Source organism: Adiantum capillus-veneris, chromosome 19 (assembly GCF_014529385.1).
Source record: "Adiantum capillus-veneris isolate H3 chromosome 19, ASM1452938v2, whole genome shotgun sequence".
Lineage (NCBI taxonomy): Eukaryota > Viridiplantae > Streptophyta > Polypodiopsida > Polypodiales > Pteridaceae > Adiantum > Adiantum capillus-veneris.
In genome coordinates this window covers 78902367-78924407 of record NC_140949.1, presented here as the reverse complement: position 1 = coordinate 78924407, position 22041 = coordinate 78902367, and the positions used below count along the sequence as shown (strand labels likewise).

Sequence of the window (22041 nt, the reverse complement as noted above, 5' to 3'; positions counted from 1 at the left end):
TGTTTAGTCCTTTCTAATGAATAATTGTATCCATCCATGACTAACAACTGGTCTCCTAGACCCTTGAAAGCCATACCCCATCCATTGTCAATATCCGCTTTCACTGGTAGCATTCTCTTTTTTTCTTTTTTTCTTCTCTTTTTTTCCTTCTTTTTTTTTTTTTTTTTGCCCAACCCCTCGTTGAGCATTCATGCTCAACCATAGTATTATTTAGGTAAAAGATGACTGTATAGAGAGAATTATATAACATAGAGCTATAGACTGTATAAGAAGAATGATAGTATAGTGGCTATATAGATAGGATAGAGATAGAGAAAAAAGCATCTGCTACTGCATCACCCTCCAGGGTCAAATGGAAAGCTCAAAGCTCCCCCACGCATGGTGTAGAATCCACCTGGATCAAAAGTAAAGCATTTCTCATTGCCATCAACCTGTAAAACATGTATATCCAAGCCTTCCTTTGCACTTGTAGGCCAATAGACAGGCCACCCTTCCAGCTCTTTATAGCACGGAGCTTCGTCACCCTGCATCCATAATCCTTCGTGTCCACTATAAGCATACTTGCCATCACTTGAGAAACCTCAATCATAAGCAACTATCCTACCATCTGCTACAGAACCCTCCATGGTATAGTCCACTTCAAAAAAACCTCGCCATTGACACCAAAATATATGTAAAGCAACCTCCAATAACACATGTATCCATAGCATCACATAACATAGCAAGACCCTGCCATTTGCCTCCACTTGCTGCATAGCCAAGCAAACCTGTATCCAAACCCTCTGTAAACGTCTCCACAACCATCTCTTTATACTCAGAAACATAACCTACTAGAGCTTCAACCTGTGCAAATACCTCATCACCAACAAGGTTGACGGCACCTTCCTCTAATTGGATATGGTGTTGGGTTACCGTCACTCCTTTAATGTGCTCGTAATCAGTTATAAAGAGGCCAGCATGCTTCTTTAGTACTTGCAAATAGGGTTCTCTCTCTTCTTCTAGTAGGTCCTTAGCTAGCATCTCCTCTAAGCTTGTGGCTTCTTCCTTGTTTAGAGAGTCTTGACCACCTTCTCCTTCTGGGTTTCGCAGTATTATACCCATGACTTCCAAAGAGCTAGCATCCTCCTCAGATGACTCATCCTTAGATGAAGAGCAGCTGCTTGTGCTCCATTCATCCATAGAAGTCTCCATCTCTAGGTCTTGTTGTCTACCCTGCTTCATGTCATACACTATTTTTTGTTGCTTGCCACCTACCTTATGATTTGGTCGTAACTCAAGGGAACCTGTCTCCCAATCTTGCCTAGCTTTCATAGCCATAAGCCAAGGTCTTCCAAGGATTAGCGGATAGCACTGCCCCTTAGTTGGGATCACATAAGCATCAATTGAGATTGCCACACCAAAAGCTGAAACCTTCACTCCATTAACCTTTCCCACACAAGCCACCCTTACATTATTTGCCATCTTAGCTTGTAAGGAAGTTTGCTCGTTTACTTCCAAACCCAACCTGTGCATTAATTTCTCTTTCATAACACAAATCTCGGCTCCACCATCTACGTACACATTGGAGACTCGCTGACTCTTAATCTCTGCATCAATGACTGGCACGATATCCTTCATGCCTCTTGCACTAATAGACCCAACTGACTTTGCCTTAGCCCTCCTAGTGCTGGCCATCTTAGACCAGGTTCTACGCATCTTTCGGGAAAGGTGGAGGAGTTGCTGCCATGAAATCTTTGGTCCTTGCTTACTCACATCTGCTACCAGGTCGTAAGGTATGGATCCTACCCCAAGTGGAAAGTCTTCTACTCCTATGTGCCTCCTTGACCTACTCTTCCTTTTCTTGTCTCCTATCACTTGGGAGGAACCCTCATTCCCTTTATCCGGCTCTGAAGCTTCCATTTCATCAGTTCTTTGTCTCCTAACTCTCTTTATTGGCATGGCAACAGCTTCCTCCATTTTTTCTTTCCCTTTATCCTTACCACTGTCAAGACTTATGACAGCAACAGCCCTGTTCTCCCCTCCCGATGGTAGTGGAGGGATCTTTGCTGGTGCTTGTGGTGGTGGAGGAGGGGGTCTCAATATTTGGATTGGTGGAGCCACGTGTGCATTTTGTCCATTTAGTGGCCTAGCTCGAGGAGGAGTGACTTGCTGGCAAGGAGGCCGTCTTTGATTACCATTTCCTTGATAGCGTCGTGGATGGGGGCAATAATACATGCCGTGACCTACCTCTCCACAGTTGTAGCAAATGTACTCACGTGCTTGCCTTTGTCCTTCTTGTCTATTTCGTTCATTTCCTGGCTGGGGAGCCCTTACACCTTGAACCAGATTGATGGACAGGCTCTCTAGTTGATTGGTGATTTGTTGAAGAAATTCTTGTTGAGAGGACTCTTGGTTTGTTGCTCCTGTCCCTGCTACTACCCTTGCCGTAGGTTGAGCTAGCGGTGGAGGCTCCATTCCCCCTTGTAGTTGAGCTTGGAATTTTAACTTCCTATCCCTCTCCCTTGCATAAGTCATAGCTTTATCAAAGGTATCTGGGAATTTACCTTTTACCTTTTCTCGAAGGATGGGGTAAAGACTTGCCAGGAAACAGTCCTTCTTTAGGCATTCTGGCGCCCTTTCTCCTTCACCTAGTGATGCACACCATTTCTCCCACAGGTTGGAAAACTTTCCTTCATAGCTTCTATAGTCATTGGGTGATGTTTGGCGTAGCTCTAAGAGCTGTCTCCATATGTCCTCTGGAGGCTCATGGCGGCGAAATTCTTCGATGAAGGCCATCTTTAAGGACTACCAGTCTCTTCTTTCTTCAGGTGCCAAATTTTGATACCATAATTTTGCACCTTCCCTCAAGACCAAAGGAAAGGCCCTTAACTTAGTAGCTTCGTCATCCCTTCCCGATACCAGAAAGGCCATTTCCAAATTATCCAAAAAGTCTGGAGCAACCTCCCCAGGCTTACCATAAAAATTAGGGAAGGCCATAAGTGAGAGAGTAAACAATTACACAAACAGCTCCAATTTATTTTAAAATAGAGTATGATAATTATAATTTGGAGCTTTAGCACAACTTAGCTCAAAATAGGATGAAGATCGACACATCAAAGGAATGGTAATAGTCTAGTAAGGGTAGAATGACAGGATGAGGAGAGCGCAAGATTTCCCCAAGTCTCTCGGCTCCAAACAACAGGGCTATTCTTTGCCACAAGAGCCTAGCTTAGTTGCACCACCTTGGGACCAATGAGCCTGATCAGCCACAGAAGGTCAGCACCTCGGATCACTTCGACTCTTCCTGATGCATCTGTGAAGACGTAAGGCGTGATGGCAACACTTTGTACAATGCTGAGCCTTTTAGCAAGCAACAATTGGATGCTATTAGCATACTCAGCATGACGAATGAAAGTGACACCATTAATGTGCAACACATCATCAACTAAGATAGTTTCCTTAGATTGAGATAACTTCTTGAAAATTAGCAGCAAAGGTAGGGTAGGGAGGCTTTTCACCCGGTCTCCAAAGCACTTTGGACAATACCCAAAGTGATCTTCACATGGACAGGAGGTTGGCTTGGGATTGGTGGTGTCTGGATTCACAAAGTGCACTGGGAGCACTCGCAGACGGGAGGCAATCTTGTAGGCAAGCCTTCACCTCTTTGCTTCAGGAGGATTTAGGGGTGAGAGTCGTGGTTGCAAGTTGGAGGTTGAAGTTGGTTGCTCACTAGCATTTTTCTTGCCTGTAGTGGTCATGTAATCCCTTATTAATGAGATTAACCCAAATGTTACCTTACGCTTGAGCACGCGCTGCGGCCTTGGGCCACTTAGGTGTAGAGGTGATCTTCCTCCTCTTAGTCGGCTCCTCAAGAAACAGAGGTCTGGTGATGCTTTCTCTTCCGTTAATGTGTGTCACAGTACCTTCGTGTATGTTGATGTAGAATATTTCAAGCTCGTGTGCGTTGGAGGTTTCTGGAGCACTCATAGGTTGAGAGGAGAGGTATATCAAGCTCTTCTTCTTACTCTCCTTCGTTGGCGACGATCACGAACAAGGCATGTAGAAGAACTTACTTCTTGAATTTCAATGACACTGCAACATGGTAACAAGACCTCGATGAAAGCTTTTAAGGCCTCTAAAGCCTCCTCCTCTTCTGTTCTCCAATTTGCAAACTCCTCACGCCATTCGTCCATGTTGTAGATTGTACATCTTCATTGCTTGTGGACTGAAGGTCTGTGTAGCCCTCCTCAGTGGGGGCACCAAAATGAGAGCGGGAAAAAGAGCAGTGCAATCGAGTGGCCTCTGTACTCGTGCACACTCCACAAACCACGCCTCATGAAAACAAGCAAAGAACAAAACAAAGGGGGGCACCACCCTAAATTAAGAGGTTTAGGGACCTCACACATAGTGCACATAGGCAAGTGAGACTTCTGGCATTATGATGGCATCAAAACATATGGCAAAACACACAGAAACGAAGCTTAGGGACCTTATGTAGCATATATATACACAAGATATCAGCTTAACAATACAACGGCATCTGATCATACATAACAAGGATATAGAGAAGCAAGCCAAGGATGGCATAATCCCTTGTCAAAAAAACAATCAACCCAGCAAGTAGGTATGATCCTACTAGCAACACATCAATACCTTAGAGAATGATGGCGAGGATGGTGGCCATGGAGCATGAGAGAAGACTCCTTATTTAGGTTTTAGGGCTAGTAATGTAGCATACTAGAGGGAGAGAGAGAGAGGGAGAGAGAGTAGAGCTCCATCCATAGCTCCTCGTTGTGAGCAATGTCGTCATAGCTTCATTGCTTGGTGAAGGGGGTGAAGTGTTGGTTTTGAGTGAGAGAAGGCCTCCTTATATAGGTTTCTGAGAGGGTTTAGGATTAGGGATAAACATGCTTAAATCCGCTGATTGGGGTTACTTTTTGCTTAGGGTGGTCAACAGATTGAGGTCACCTGATATGTCACCATCAAGATATTCTCTAGAGTGATGTGAGAGGGGAGGGTAAATGCTGATTTTTCTGATTGTGACACATGGGGATAAGGCCTTGACCAGCATTTAAGAGCAGGTAGGTGGCTGTTGAAACTGGAGGTTCTGCACATGTTAGGGGGGGACCTGCTGGGTCCTCCTGAATATCAAATTCTCAAAAAATCCTCAACCATGGCTTCTTTTGACATGTGTTCTTTGAAAAAATCAGCATGTCTCTTTTCAACTCAAAAGTCTTTATCCCTGTTGACTCACCTTTACCATAAGATTTTCCCCTTTTCTCCTCCTGTAACTGCATTGTTGATGCCCAATCACTGCTTCTAGTAACAATGAACTTTACCTACCAAATACTTATGGTGCAGTAAAAAATATTTACCATGGGTAAAAAAAGTTACTGTAGGTAAAAAGTGATTTGTATTTACCATGTAGGTGAAAAATATTTAATGTAGGTAAAAAATATTTACTGTGGTGAAAAATATTTACTGTCGGTAAAAAAGTGAAAACGGAGTATGCTGTGCTGTGAGTCCACACGAACATCCTCGTGTAAATTTCACTAGAAATTCACACCTAGAATGGGCTTTTCTATAAGATATAGGTTGTAGGCATGCATAAGAGCTCGTTCCCACGTATCTTCTGTCCATGGCACTTTTTACTCTTTGGTGCTTGTGAAGTAGATTTTTCTTCTCTTTCGAGATCCCTTGGACTAGAGTATCCTCATCTCCCCAACAACTGACTGTGCCTTTATTGCATCTTCAGAAGGGGTCCTAAAAACCATGCATCATGCCTCTTTTAGTTCCATAGTTTCTTCTCTGTCTACGTACCCTATCTCTCGTTCTTTCTCTCTTGATCTCGCTATCTCTCTCTCTCTCTCTCTCTCTCTCTCTCTCTCTCTCTCTCTCTCTCTCTCTCTCTCTCTCTCGATCTCGATCTCGCTCTGGCTATCTCTCTTTCTCTCTCTATTTCCCTATTTTCCTATCTCTTTCTATTTCTTTATTTTCCTATTTTTCTGCCATAACTCCTGGAGCTCCACTTCCCTAGCTCTCTCTCTCTCTCTCTCTCTCTCTCTCTCTCTCTCTCTCTCTCTCTCTCTCTCTTTCCTACACACACACACGATGTAGAGGTAGAGAGAGAGAGAGGGGTTAGGGAGGGTGGAGATGGACATAATACCCACGCAGCAGGTTTCGGCCAAGACCCGAGCAGGCGAAAATGGCCCCTGCGCACGGGTTTCGCTTTTTTCCCCCAATTTTTTTGCGTCGCTATACACGTGGCAAATAAAAGCCTTTCCACGCGTATATCGACACACACTGTTTCAGTGTTTTTCATAGGATGCATAACATCATGAGCTTCTGCTCGAGAGGCACCGCATACCTAGCTAGGAACGATTGTGGGTAGGATACCACCAGCGCCCCCACCGAGCCGATGGTCCCCTGCCCCCAATCGTACCTAGCTAGATATGCAGTGCCTCCCTCTTAGAATCTCATGATGTTGAGGTAAGTCACAAGGTGGGAATTATTGTGAGAATTTGTCCAAAACTTCTTGCGAAGGTAACAACAAGGAAACATAACATAATGGGCCTTTTTCCCTCTTATATGTATGTTGTGTCAAAAACACCCCAAAACGAAAACATGGTAATTTCACTCATGTGTACTCTCGACTAATGTGTGTGAATAGATATATAGCTCTCTCTTTTGCCAAGCGCATGTAATAGGTTGAATTGCTTGCATCCCACTCGGGTGTTAGGTTTCCACTTGTTATACTGTTGTTGACCATAATACCACCAAGTTCATACACCTCTTTGCCATAATACTTTGCCGATGCATGTTGACCAGTAAGGATACACCAAATTAGTAGGGCATTCATGGCAATATGTCATTATCATCATTGCTACCACCATTGTTGTGATTACCCACGCCATAATAACACTGAATAAAATAAAGAACCCACAAAACTATTTAGCTCTCATTGATGATACACTTAGAATGGAAGTGTAAAGCAGCATGTTTTTATACTATGTTTCTCTATTTTGCGGTGGACACATTTTTCCCGAACACTGCTTAGTACTACTTGGCACTTGCTCACATCTAATAAGTAATTGGTCGGGAATCAGGATGTAAATCGGTTCAATGTAATTTTGTTCTCTACTTAATATAAAATTCTCGCGCCCTTTATGGTAAAAAAAGGTCTGCTTAGACTATTAAGAGTTAGTTCATGTGAATGTGGAGTTGCAAAATTGTTCACAGCTCGCAACTGCTAAGTTCATGTGCAAGGGACTTTGTGCAGCGCAATGAGCTTTATTTAGCTTGCAAGACTTGGTTCTGAGAATTGATTGGCTAGAAACTGCAAAAATTGCGAGGGCATGCACTTTATTCAGAGCTCATTCTTTGTCCTACCTATGGTTGCGACTCCGCTCCTCCCCATGCACATGAAACCGGGTTGCAATTGGTTGGCAACCAGCTTCTTACATATCCCAGTTTGTAGAGTAAATTTTGTGGTTGAAAATAGAAATTCCCTATTTAAATTCCGTTGGACCTTGATTTTGAAGGTAAAACATTGGGCATTTTAGTTATAAATCCCTAAAAGTGCATTAGATTTTGCCATAAATCCTGGTTGTTGCACTAGTTTTCTAGTAAAAAACATGGCCAAGAAAAATGGTTTTTCTCACAATGTGCCCTCTACGTGCATTGGTTGCACCACGACACATCATGTAACCCTTTGTATATACGCATTGCTTTTAAGGTCTACTTATACAAACAATATTCGACTCATCGAGCAACTATCTTCATCTCTTTCTCACATGTCTCCTTCGCCATTCAATTTGTTTCTAGAATTGCTACACTTATAGCCCTCTTCGATCGTACACCTTGACTTGCTTCAGATTATCAATTTTGTATGTGCTACGATGGCAACACTCCTATTGTGTACATGTTTGAGAAAATATAACTGAAACTAAAAAAGATAGCACCCCCTCATGCCTTCGTGAATCTTCACGAAGGCCTACTAAGTTAATGGGGAAATGAAATTTGTGGACAGTAGGTTTAAGCGAATGCCTACAATCATATGGTGTTTTTGGGGAGTTTTGATATAAAATTATATTATACATTACACATACATAATAAAAAATGGTTAGGAAAGGCCTACTTAAATAAAGCATCAAGAGCTCGATAACCATGCCTGCTTTCAGGCTTAGACTGGCATGCAACACTCCAGTTAATTTGGGATCTACTCGAATATTTATTGTTTTGTTGCATGAGGTGTTTCTTTTCTCGATGGCGATAAAAGTGTGTGGTTCTCTTTCTATTTGGTTGAATACTTGGAGTTTGTGGGTGTCCTTGTCTTTGTTGTAGTAAAATAGATGAGAAACTTGATGTCTGTTTGGAACGGGTCTATAGTAGTTTTTGTTAAGGTATTCTAAATCATCATCGCTATGTTGCCCACGGCAAGTCCATGAGTTTTTCAGAAGCTTTCCTAAGTGCTTCGTGTGGTGTCGGACTACCATTAGTCCATATTTCAATGAATGAGATTTCCTGCGTCGCTCTACCACTTCCAAATAGATGGATGCTTAGGAATATTGGATTGCTTTCTCGCATAGCTATTGCAAGTTCATAGCACTTTGGAAATGTATGCCAATATGAAAGAGACACAATTTCTAATAGTGTATGTTTTTTTTGCAAAGATCCATGTATCCTTTATAGGGCTCGCTTGTCATAATATCCACATAGAATGACATCCCATCCACCAAATGGTTTTTCATGGATTTGTTTGATTGCATGCAAGAGTGAGTTAGCCATGGAGAACACATTAGAGCAAAAAGACACCTCATCAAAAACTACAACTTTTAAATCTTTGTAGAGAAGGGAAAGTGCATCCAATGTTTTAGCGCTTAAACTTGTTTGTGAAGATGCAACTAGGGGAAAGTGAAGATCAGGGTGGATAAGATAAAAGTTTTACTTGTTGCTTCTCCTTCTGCGAGGAATAGATGTATTGCTTTGTAAGGATGAATTCATTTTTTGAGCATTACATTGTTGAGTAGGTGCCGTTGTTGGGGGTTAAGTTTCTCAATGCCCGTATAGTAGTCATCCGTTGTCATTGTGAGGTTGAGTTTTTGTAGATGCATTTGCATTTTAGAGCATGTGGTGTGTTTTATTCATTGAGAATATCTACTTGATGTTATTACTGTGGATCATTATTTGTTGAATCAATTGTGGTTGGGGAGAGAATGTGTTGTTTTATTGTTGACGCGTATTCAGCCAAACATAGATGGTGGATGTTTTTTTTATGTTTCAAAACAATAATTGGAAAGAATATGTCTTTCTTGAATGACTCAAGATTTTGCAAGGAGGAATTTCTTTTTAAACTTAATGCATGTTCTTCAAGAGAGTTAGTATTTATGTACGTGAAGTCATGAGTTGCACTATGGAGTGGCAATGATAGTGCTATATAAACTGCTTGTTGCGAACTAATTTGTGGTGTGCTTAAATAGTGTTTCCTACCTTGCATAGTCTCTCAATAGTTGTTGCATTATTGGCCACGCATACGTGAAACTGGGATTTAATTGCTTGGATTAGTGTATTGTCTATTTTTGTCATGTATGATGTGAAGTAGCTTTTTGTGCCATGTGCATTCAAGACCAATTGAATGTCAATGTTTGCATCCCATACTTTTTCCATTGTAGCATTGAAATTGTTTGCATACATGTCATTTCAAGAAGAGTATTTCATTGGAGAGCGTGCCACATATTGCCAAAGTGTATTCTTCAAAAGATATTTGTAAGCTTTGTAACCATTTATCAAAGGGGGTATCTTTATCTGAGATAACGGTGTCAAAGTTGTTATTAATCCGTTTGATTTTTTTTTTGTTGCTAGGTTGATTTTCATGATCATTCAAAGTGGGTATCAAAATGATTGTGAAAGGCATGGGAAATCTGTCTCGATGTCGTTGTATTTCTTGAAGCTCTAATGGGAGTTTAGAGTTGTTTGTTCTTATGTGTTTATCCACAAATATAGTGATGGTGCTATCTATGTCATGGTTGAATACAGGAGCCTCTTCAACCCATAGAAGGCCATGATCATGTTGATACCATGGCTTTTAAACTCTGTGACAAATAAGTAGTAGATAATTTTTCCACAGATAGTGCTATAATTGAGTAGTAGTCTTTTCATGGATATGCAGCAGTTAAGATAAAAGCGAGACATTGTTACTGGATCTGTGTAGATTAGACGCAACGTGGAAGTAGTTATCACTTTCATTGTGCTCTCGTTCAAGCGTGACTATTTGTTGCAATGCATCAAGAATTGATTTCCACCTTTTTTTGGTTGAAGAGAATGTAATGAAGAAAGTTGGTGGCCAAAAAAAAGTATTTTTAAATTTTTCTTTATAGTTGGGTGAAGTACAAAGTGCTTCAAAATCTCTATAGCCAAGTCATGATGATAGCAGTTATTCAATGTTTGTGTCTCCCTAGTACACAATGTTGCTCCATCTAGTTTTCCCATGATTTTTACAAATTTGAAGAAAAAGTTTTCAATATTGAGAGAAAAATGTCTATCTTTGTGCATAAGCTCCCATTTAGCTATTGTTTGGTAGTTTTCTAACAAGTGATGATGATATTTTATGGGCTCTCTAAAGAAGATTGTAGGAAAGTTAAGCTCTTCAAAAAACTCATCACAACAAATAAGCCAAGTGGTTTCTTTCTCTCCAATGGTGCAACATGTAGAATGTTGTCATTGTAATCAACTACTTGTTCAACGGTAGTGATGTGGTGTAGCATAACATCAGTGTGAGTATTGTCCTCATCCTCAATCTCATCCATGTTTTTTTGCAAGGAAATTGATGTTTTCAAGATTTGTTGTAAATGTGTAAGCCATTTATGTTTATGTTCTCTTTTTTCAATAGAGAGGTGTCAAGAAGAGCATGTGTGGCCTTTAATGTCAATAATGGTCTCACAAGTCCACATAAGTAGCAATGTGTAAACTCCAACACTGAAGCCTCATCTTTGATAAAGCGAGGAAGAACTCGTTGTGATTTTTCAATGTTTACAAGAACGTTAACCACACTTCATACAAGCCATAATGCCCATCGTATGTTAGTTCACAAATATATGTGAATGGTGGATGAATAGAGACAAGTCGTTCTTCGATAGAGTAAATGCTACAATCAAAAGCGTGATGGCCCTGCAAAATAGCAAAATAACATACTGCACGGTATAAAATGATAGATTTTCTTACCAAGAAAAGTGTAACTAGCACTAGTAATCAAACGATACACAAGCAGAGAGAGAGAGAGAGAGAGAGAGAGTAGCGGGAGGTGCAGACGCACCTCCTAGAGAGGAGTGCTACATTGGCACGGCCAGAAATAAGAAAGGAGAGGAGAAAAGAATAATGCAAACACTAAATGAAATCTCCCCCCATGCAAGAGTGACCATTTCCCTCTTACACGTATTTGATTTATAGATTTCTTGAATGGTCAAAGTGAGTACAAACTTTCAGGCCGGTCGTAAATGGCCAAACCTCATAAAATAGAACTTGAAAAATAAAATGTATATATATACATATCCATTTGTATAGGCCTGGATTGGTCAAGCCTTTTCCACCTGTCAGCTACAATAAATAGTAAAATATCAATTCCATAATATACATCTCCGTTTGAAAGCAAATGTCCTCAGCTGCAAAGATAAAAATCTACAAATGATACTTGTCAAAAATAGTGCTAAGTATTATGTGTCAACATGTCACATGGTAAAAGGAAAATTTATTAAACCAAACAACATTGCTTATGCCTACCTTCAAACACATACTACCTATTCTAGTGTCCGGCCATACCACTAGACTAAGCAGTATATGTCACACCCCGATGAATCAGGATATCATTGGTCACACTCATTATTCAATAATCAATTGTCATCAATCTCAAGTTCAATTCCATAAATACTACTACAATTGAAAGAGATATGGCCCTGCAAAATAGCAAAATAACATACTGCACTGCATAAAACGATATAATTTCATACTTGGACAACTGCAAGTAGCACATAATCGAATGATACACGAGTAGAGAGATAGAGAGACACAAAGACCAAGAGAGAGTAGCGAGCACATGCAGACACACCTCCTAGAGGGGAGTGCTATGTCGTCACCACGAGAAAGAAGAGAGGAGAGGAGAAATAATAACGCAGACACTACGTGCAATCCCCCCCCTATGCAAGAGTGACCATTTCCCTCTTGATGTATTTGATTTATAGATTTCTTGAATGGTCAAAGTGAGTACAAAGTGGCAGTCCGATCATAAATGGCCAAAGCTCATAAAAGAGCACTTGAATAATAAAATGTACGTATTAATATACATATCCGTTTTCATAGGCCTAGATCGGTCAAGCCTTTTCCACGTGTTAGCTGCAATAAATAGTAAACTATCAATTCCATAACATATCTCTTCGTTGGAAAGAAATTGTCCTCAGTTGTTACAAAGATAAGAGTCTGCAAACAATACTTGTCAAAAATAGTGATAAGTATTCTCTGTCAAAATATCACACAGTAAAAGGAAAATATATTAAACCAAACAACATTGCTTTTGCCTACCATCATCCACATACTACCTATTCTAGTGTCCCACACCACTAGAATGAGAAGTATATGTCATACCCTGATGAATCAGGATATCATTGGTCACACTCATTATTCAATAATCAATTCTCATCAATCTCAAGCTCAATTCCATAAATACTCCTACAATCAAAAGTGTGATGGCCGTGCAAAATAGAACAATAACATACTTCACAGCATAAAACAATAGATTTGCATACTTGGACAACTGCAACTAGCACATAAGCGAACGATACATAGCACAAAGAGAGAGAGAGCGAGAGAGAGAGAGAGAGAGAGAGAGAGAGAGAGAGAGAGAGAGAGTAACAAGCACGTGTAGACGCATCTCCTAGAAGGGAGTACTACGTCGGCACGGCAAGAACGAAGAGAAGAGAGGAGAAAAGAATAACGTATACACTGGGTGCAATCTCCCCCCGTGCAAGCGTAACCATTTGCCTCTTGCACATATTTGATTTATAGATTTCTTGAATGGTCAAAGGGAGTACAAACTGGCACGCCGGTCATAAATGGCCAAAGCTCATAAAAGAGCACTTGAATAATAAAAAGTACATATTATACATATCCATTTGCATAGGCCTAGATTGCTCAAGCCTTTTCCAGCTGTCAGCTGCAATAAATAGTAAAATATCAATTCCATAATATACCTCTTTTGTTAGAAAGCAAATGTCCTCAGTTGCAAAGATAAGAATCTGCAAACGATACTTGTCAAAAACAGGGATAAATATTATTTGTCAAAATATCACATAGTAAAAGGAAAATTTTTTAAACCAAACAACATAGCTTATGCCCACCGTCATCCATATACTACCTATTCTAGTGTCCCACACCACTGGAATAAGCAGTATATGTCATAACCTGATGAATCAGTATAGCATTGGTCACACTCTTTATTCAATAATCGATCATCATCAATATCAAGTTCAATCCATAAATACTGCTACAATCAAAAGTGTGATGGCCCTGCAAAATAGCAAAATAGCTTTATTCCAATATAAACTGCAAAACCTAGCACACACTATAAGAAAACAAAAACCATATGTACAATGTTTTATTGCACTCTATTGCCAAACCTTCAAGTGGGTTGCCCCACCCTCTGAATCACATAGCTTCCACCTGGATCAAACACCTAGCTCTGTTCACTTTTAACCATCTGTAACAATCTCCAATAGTGCCTTTACCCAAGAACCTAGGCCACCATGTGTGTAGGTTTCCCATAGCCTACCTTCTGCACTCCATGCATTCCTTTGCAACCTATCTACTCCATACTAAGCCGCACCAAACATATCATCATCAACAAAACATGTACCTACCACACCAAGCTACAACACATGTCTGACCCTACCTCCCAACCAAATAAAGTGGAGGCCTTGAGCATAGAACTCTGCACCTGCTGAACTAGCCTCCATAGAGCTGTATCTACCATCTCTTTCATCAACCATAATTCACATACCTGCACTGGAAGCAAAGCCACTGCTTGAGATTCTCCTTTCTCCACCCTTGGACATGTCTGTTGCATTGGAATCTCCTCCGTCTTTGGCATCACAACCTCCTCTTTGGCCACACACTCAATTCCAGCATCATCGAGCCCTTCCTCGTCAACCAGCCCTTCAAGGTCAATCAATACCACCGCTTGGTCAGCTTCAATTACTTGTTCTGCAACCACCTCTTCTACCGCTGCATCAGGCTCCTCTAAGGAAGAGAGAAACTCGTTATCTATCGCATCCACTCCATTTTGTCCATAGACATGGCCTCTTTATCTCTCTTGGCAAAATGGTGCATCTGCTGCACCACCATGGCACACTCCACCGCTACTTTCATCAGCATAGCCATTAGCATGGTACCACACACCACCTTCACCTGCACTTCATCATTCGTAGGTCTAGACCGCACCTCTTGGCTTTCATCAGCTACCTCTGTTTGCTCTGTTCCCTGCTCTTCTTGCACATGTGCTATTTCCATATCATCAAACATATCAGAGGGCAGCTTTACCTTTACTAGTTTGGGTTCATTAGATTCCGTCTCCTCGTCATAGGATGTGGACTCATTCGCTCTATCCTCCTCGCTTGTCTCCCAACAAATCGAGCTTGTATCATCATCGGCATCGACATCGTATACTGACTCTGTATCAGCATCTGCATCCACTTGCTGCTCCACAAAATTTTGACCATCGTCACCACTTTGCAAGCTTTCTTCATCAGCTTCTGAACCCTCGGTATCTGCATCTCGATCACATTCTGCTACCTTTTCATGCAAACTTTCAACAAGCACATGCTTTACCTCTTCAATCCGTACTGGAACCTCCACATCTACTACCACTTTTGCATCTTGGTCCACCTCGACATGGAGCTTACCCTCGTTGACAAGCTCTTCCACCCTCGGCACATGCACATCACAAACTGGAAACCTCCAAGGAACATAACCAATAGTAGGTCTTACCTCCACAGGCCTTGCCTTTTGCACAACTGGAATCACCTTTGGCTGGACCAAAGAGCACTTCGCTACCTCAGCAACAACAGGCATATAGTCTGCTGGCTTTAGCATTCCCAACCCCAACTTCTGCTTCACCTTTCTACTCTTTATCTTTGCCAGATAGACCATGTATTCATAGGTATCTGCACCATCTTCGACCTTTTCTCTAATCCTCGGATGCAAGCACTCTAATAGCTTTCACAGCTTCAAAGAATGATTTCTTTTGACCCGAGAAGCAAACTCTAACTACTTCCAACAAGCTTCAAACTGTTAGGAAATAAGACGTAGCTAAATAGATAATTGAGTAGATTACTTCATGGAGAGAGACAAATTTATATACACGAGATTATAGTGTAGAGAGAGAGAGTACACACGATATTCGTGGTTCACCCAATGTGGGCTACGTCCACGAGAAAGCAGCCACTCAATGGCTTTGGTACTTCAAAACAAGAAGTAGTTTACAAAGGGATTATACCCTTAATGGAGCTCCCGCCTTGCTTCACTCTCACCACCTCACACTCACCTTGTTGCATCAACTTCACACTATGAAATGTGTGTAGAAATGGCCTCCTTTTATAGGCCAAAAGGGTTGCCCTCTCTTATGAGAGACAGCCATGTGTAGCCGCCCTTGTGTGAATAAGTCCAAATCGGACCCTCCAATCCGCCCATGTGTGGCCGCCTTTGAGAAGACAAGTCCGCTTTTGAATTCGGCCACCGGCCATTGAATTCGGCCACCGGCCACCGGCCATTGACTTCCGACCACCGGCCACCGGCCATTGACTTCCGACCACCGGCCATTGGCCATTCACTACCAACCATCGGCCAACCGACCGGTTGTTTTCCGACCACTTTCTGACCGCCGTCCGGCCATAATATTCCGGCGAAAAAAAGTCTCGGGGGCCTCCGCCCCCGAGGCCTTTAAAGTTGCCCCTGATTCTTGTCCGTGAAAATTTTGGTTTCCGGTGAGTGATTTTCCTTCACGCACGATGGCTTCTCCTCATAATGGGGGCCTTACAAATGTGCGCTTTTACCACAGAAAATTACAAGGGTAAATCAGGCTCCATACTTAACAATCTCCCACTTGGAGACTGATCTCCAAACCAAACCTGTGACTGCTTTCCATTCTGGCTTTTTATCCTTGAATGCCGATTGAAGATGAGCAAAAGCTCAACTTCTCCTTGTTGACCACCTTTATAAACATGTCTGCAGGATTTTCACTTGTATGCACCTTTCCTAGCTTTAGTTGTCCCTCTTCCAAAAGAGTGCGTATGAAGTGATATCTCACCCCAATGTGCTTTGTCCTTGAATGAAAGGCTGAGTTCTTCGCAAGATGGATAGCGCTTTGGCTATCACTGTACCAGACACAATTGTCTTGTTTGAATCCAAGCTCTTCTAAGAATCTGTGAAGCCACAGAATTTCTTTGCTTGCCTCCGTCATTGCTACATACTCTGCTTCCGTGGTAGAAAGTGAAACCACTTTCTGCAGCTTTGAAGCCCAGCTTACTGCTGTGCCTCCAACCGTGAACACATAGCCAGTAGTGCTCCTTCGAGTATCTTTGTCACCTGCCATATCTGCATCAGCATACCCTTCTAGAAAAATATCAGTTCCTCCAAAATACAAAGCATTTGTTGTTGTCCCTTTTAGATACCTAAGTATCCACTTCACAGCTTGCCAATGCTCTTTACCTGGGTTGTCCATGAACCTACTCACAACTCCCACTGCATGTGCAATGTCTGGCCTTGTCCAGACCATAGCATACATTAGAGAACCTACCGCTGCAGCATATGGAACTTTAGACATATAGGCTATCTCCTCTTGTGTCTTTGGACACATATCCTTCGTTAGTTTAAAATGACCAGCCAAAGGTGTAGAAACTGGTTTTGCATTTTGCATTGCAAACCTTTCTAGTACCTTCTTGATGTAATCTTCTTGAGATAGCTTTATTGTCTTCTTCGTCCTGTCCCTTGATATTTTCATACCAAGTATCCTCTTTGCAGCACCTAAATCTTTCATTGAAAAAGATTTGGACAGCTCCTCTTTTAGGTCTTTGATGTCCTGCATGTTAGCACTTGCAATCATCATGTCATCAACATACAACATTAGGATGATGAATTTCCCATCTCCCAAATTCTTCGTGTAGACGCAGTGATCCGAGTTGCATCTTGTGAATCCATGATCCAACATCCATCGATCAAACTTCAAGTACCATTGTCTTGATGCTTGCTTTAAACCATACAAGCTCTTCTTTAATCTGCAAACCATTTTCTCCTTACCTTTTACTTCATACCCCTTTGGTTGAAGCATGTAGATTTCCTCCTCTAAGTCACCGTGAGGGAATGCCGTATTTACATCCATTTGCTCGAGATTTAGATCATGAGCAGCCACAAGGCTTAAGACAAGCCTAATTGAGTTCATTTTTACAACAGGAGAAAATATTTCATTGAAGTCAATACCTTTCTTTTGAGAAAAACCTTTTACCACAAGCCTAGATTTGTACCTTTTCTTCCCACCTTCTTCTTCCTTTATCTTGTACACCCATTTGTTTTGAAGTGCCCGCTTACCTTTAGGCAACTCAACCAACTCCCATGTTTGGTTCTGATGTAGTGAGTCCATCTCCACTTGCATGCTCTTCGTCCATTCTTCTTTGGATTCATGTTGCATAGCTTCTTCATATGATTCCGGCTCTCCAGAATCTGAGATCAAGAGATGGTTGAAGGAAGGAACAAACCTTTCTGGAGGTCTACTTGCTCTTGTAGATCTTCGGGGAATAGGTTGAGGCTCCTCATTTGGTTGATGTTGTTGCACATTGTCACCGTTTGCAGTCCTTGAGTCTTCACCGTCCTCAAGCTCCATGTACTCATCACCTGTTTCTTTTGTTTGTTTTCTTTCCAAGTAATCTTTGTACATATTTTGTTCATTAAAAATTACATCCCTACTCCTTAAGATTTTACCATCTTCAGGATTCCATAGGCGATACCCAAAGTCTCCTTCTCCATAGCCAATGAAGAAACACTTTTTGGACTTTGCATCTAACTTTGATCTTAGGCTTCTATCTATGTGCATGAAAGCCTCACACCCAAAGACTTTGAGAAATGCATAATTCACCGGTTTACCTGTCCATGCCTCTTCTGGAACTCCCCCATCCAATGCCGTTGAGGGTGACCGATTGATTAAGTACACAGACGTACTTACAGCTTCCGCCCAAAGTTCAAGCGGTAGGCTTGCATGTAGCCGCATGCTTCGTGCTCGTTCCATGATTGTCCTGTTCATCCTTTCCGAAATCCCATTTTGTTGAGGTGTCCTTGGGGTTGTCCTTTGCCTCCGAATTCCATTGCTAGCACAAAAGATTTCAAAAGCTTGGCTGCAATATTCACCTCCATTGTCGGATTTGAGGCATTTAACCTTGGTACCTGTTTCATTCTCCACAAAGGCTTTCCACCTTTGAAATATGGAAAATACATCGGATTTATTCTTCATGACATAAACCCATGTTTTTCTAGTCGCATCGTCTATGAATGTTACATAGTACAATGAGCCACCAAGTGATGGTGTACTTGCAGGACCCCAAACATCAGAATGAACCAACTCAAGTTTTTTATTTTTTCTTTCATTTCCTGATTTTTGAAATTTTACCCTCTTTTGTTTACCATAAACACAATCTTCACAGAACTCTAAGTCCACTTCTTTCAAACCTGGTAGAAGCTTCTTTGTTTGAAGGATTTGCATTCCTTTGGCACTCATATGCCCAAGTCGGTAGTGCCACACCGCACTGTCAACTTCTGTAGTTGCTGCACAAGCTGAAGGTTGCGTGCTAACAGCACACAAGTAAAGTGTACTGACTTTTTCACCCTTGGCAACCACCAAAGATCCCTTTGAGATCTTCCACCGTTTGTTTCCGAATGCAATGTTGTGACCTTCATCGTCCAATTGTCCTGTAGATATCAAATTTTTGCGAAGAGAAGGAACATGCCTAACATCTTTAAGCTTCCATTCATTTCCGTTAGCAGTTTTGATAGAAACTGTACCTTTGCCGACAATCTCACAAGCTTCATCATCTCCCAAGTATACATACCCAAAATTACCTTTGGTGTAGTCTTGGAAATGTTGCTTGTGTGGTGTCGTATGGAATGAAGCCCCGGAATCTACTATCCAGGAATTAGACACATTGTCTAATGAGAGAATTAGAGCATCTTGCTCTACTTTACCTGCCACATTGGCCTCCGATGTTGGCTTGTTGTCTTGAGACTCTGTCTCCTTCTTCTTCTTGGACCAGCAATCCTTCTTGACGTGGCCCTTCTTGCCGCAGTTCCAACATTCAAGAACTGACTTTGTTCGTGATTTGCTCCGTCTTGAGCGATCACGACCCTTTTGGTTTTTGAACCTCTCCTTAGGCCTTCCTCTTGTTTCCACTGATAGTGCAGCACTTGATGATTCTCCTGTGCTTCTCCTTCGCATTTCCTCGCTTAGAAGAACACCCACAACATCATCAAACTTAAGAGTATTTGTGCCAGAGATAGAATTACTTACAGCCATCACAAGGCTGTCCCAACTATCCGGTAGAGATGATAGTATAAGGAGAGCTCGCACTTCGTCATCGAAATTGATTTTCACTGATCAAAGTTGATTTATGTTTGTGTTAAAGTCATTTAGGTGTTCTGCAACTGAACCATTCTCTGCCATCTTTAGATTGAACAAGCGCTTCATAAGAAATACCTTATTGGATGCCGATGGTTTCTCGTAGAAGTCGTCAAGGGACTTCATCAAGTCCTCCGTGGTCTTCATCTCCGAAACATTGAAGGCCACCGTTGACGCCAAGCTTAACCGGATTGTTCCCAGTGCCTTTCGATCAAGGACAATCCATGCTTCATCTGCCATTGTTGCGGGCTTCTTCGCAAGACCGCCTAGTGGCAAATAGAGGTCCTTCTGGTAGAGATAGTCTTCAATCTGCATCTTCCAATGTTGGTAGTTTTTGCCGTTGAACTTCTCAATCTTGAGCTTCCCCTCCTCCGCCATAACTCCCACTAAATTCAAGGAATCCTTTCCTTGAGATAATTTAGCTACGAGCAAACCTTGCTCTGATACCAGTTGTTAGGAAATAAGACGTAGTTAAATAGATAATTGAGTAGATTACTTAATGGAGAGAGACAAATTTATATACACGATATTATAGTGTAGAGAGAGAGAGAGAGAGAGTACACACGATATACGTGGTTCACCCAATGTGGGCTACGTCCACGGGAAAGCAGCCACTCAATGGCTTTGGTACTTCAAAACAAGAAGTAGTTTACAAAGGGATTATACCCTTAATGGAGCTCCCGCCTTGCTTCACTCTCACCACCTCACACTCACCTTGTTGCATCAACTTCACACTATGAAATGTGTGTAGAAATGGCCTCCTTTTATAGGCCAAAAGGGCTGCCCTCTCTTATGAGAGACAGCCATGTGTAGCCGCCCTTGTGCGAATAAGTCCAAATCGGACCCTCCAATCCGCCCATGTGTGGCCGCCTTTGAGAAGACAAGTCCGCTTTTGAATTCGGCCACCGGCCATTGAATTCGGCCACCGGCCACCGGCCATTGACTTCCGACCACCGGCCACCGGCCATTGACTTCCGACCACCGGCCATTGGCCATTGACTACCGGCCACCGGCCAACCGACCGGTTGTTTTCCGACCACTTTCCGACCACCGTCCAGCCATAATATTCCGGCGAAAGATAAGGGTAAGCAGAAGAATGGAAAGAAGCAGGGAAAGGAAGCAGTAATTGCAGATGCAGTCAACAAAATCATTCGGGAGAAGTTGCAAACAACTAGAATGAATTTGGAATGTCACGAAAACCATATTGTCAGGTTTATCAAAGATTTGGTCATGAATATGAAAACTGTTACTATAATCTAGATTTTAGGGAAAGAAGACCTTAGTATATTACTCAAAAAATGAGGGTTTGAAGTTCTTCTTCCCTGGTCATGCAATGATGATGAATTTTATGAAGCTTTGTTATCAGCTCCATTAGCCATCACAGTAAAGCAAATGTTGAGGCTGGTACCTGCATTTTCACAACAACTGTTAAAGAGACTTACTAAGGAAGTAGCAGGAAAGAATCAGGAAACAAGAATGTATACTGAGGAAACTATTTGTGGGAAAGCTTGTTAAGTTCAACCTTTGGATGTTGATTACAAGGTATCAGTAGTTGGGGCTTCCATTGGAAAGGTGTTTTTCTCTGGTGTACTCTTGGATGGCGGGAGTTAATATCCTCCCGGAGTCAACTTGCAAACGTTTGAATCTCTTGAAGTGGGATCCAGGTCCTTTTCAAATGAAAATGGCAGACCATAGGCGGGTTCAACCTTTGGCAATTTTGAGGAATTTCCAGATCTCAGTTGGGGGACTGCAGTTTGTAGCCAATTTCGTAGTACTCAGGCTAGAAGAATCTGTTTGTTCTTATCCAATAATGTTGAGAAGACCATGGTTAATTAAGAGCATCAAGAGTAAAGAAATTATGAGGAGCAAAATCCATTGTGTTCAAAAGAGGAAAGAAGAAAGTCAGAACGCAAATGGATGCCAGAAAGGTAATACCACCAGGTTTCAGGGCACTACATCAGAAGGACTGAACATGGTAGAAGAAATTAGAGAGGATGTAGAAGAAGAATTTCTAAGAACCAATTCATCAATGGTACCGATTTTTGAAGTGGATGTGAAAAAAATAGCAACTAAGTATGTTTTGCAAAATCAGGATGATGGATTAAAGTCTTTGACTCAGGAAGCACCGATTGCTCAGGGTAAGCAATCAACTACCAAATTGGGTCATGAGTTGTTGAAAAATTTGCAGATTGGAAACAAAGAATAATTGAAAGCTATTGAAGCAGTAAAGCAAGCAGAAAGATCTTTTGAACATCAGATGGAAAGAACTACTAGGGTCACTCAGGATGAACTGCAGGAACTGAACTTGAATACTCAGGAGGAACCACAAATAGTGAAGGTGTCAGCTGAACTGCATGAGGAGT

General features: G+C 41.7%; 1 protein-coding gene and 1 pseudogene across 1 annotated transcript in view; one reads left to right on the top strand and one right to left on the bottom strand.

The window, feature by feature from the left end:
- LOC147434291 (uncharacterized) overlaps nucleotides 1–16572 on the bottom strand; it is a 35706-nt pseudogene extending 19134 nt beyond the window's left edge.
- Nucleotides 1–22041, top strand: part of LOC147434290 (uncharacterized) — a 249312-nt gene that overhangs the window by 185121 nt on the left and 42150 nt on the right. The window lies entirely within an intron of this gene.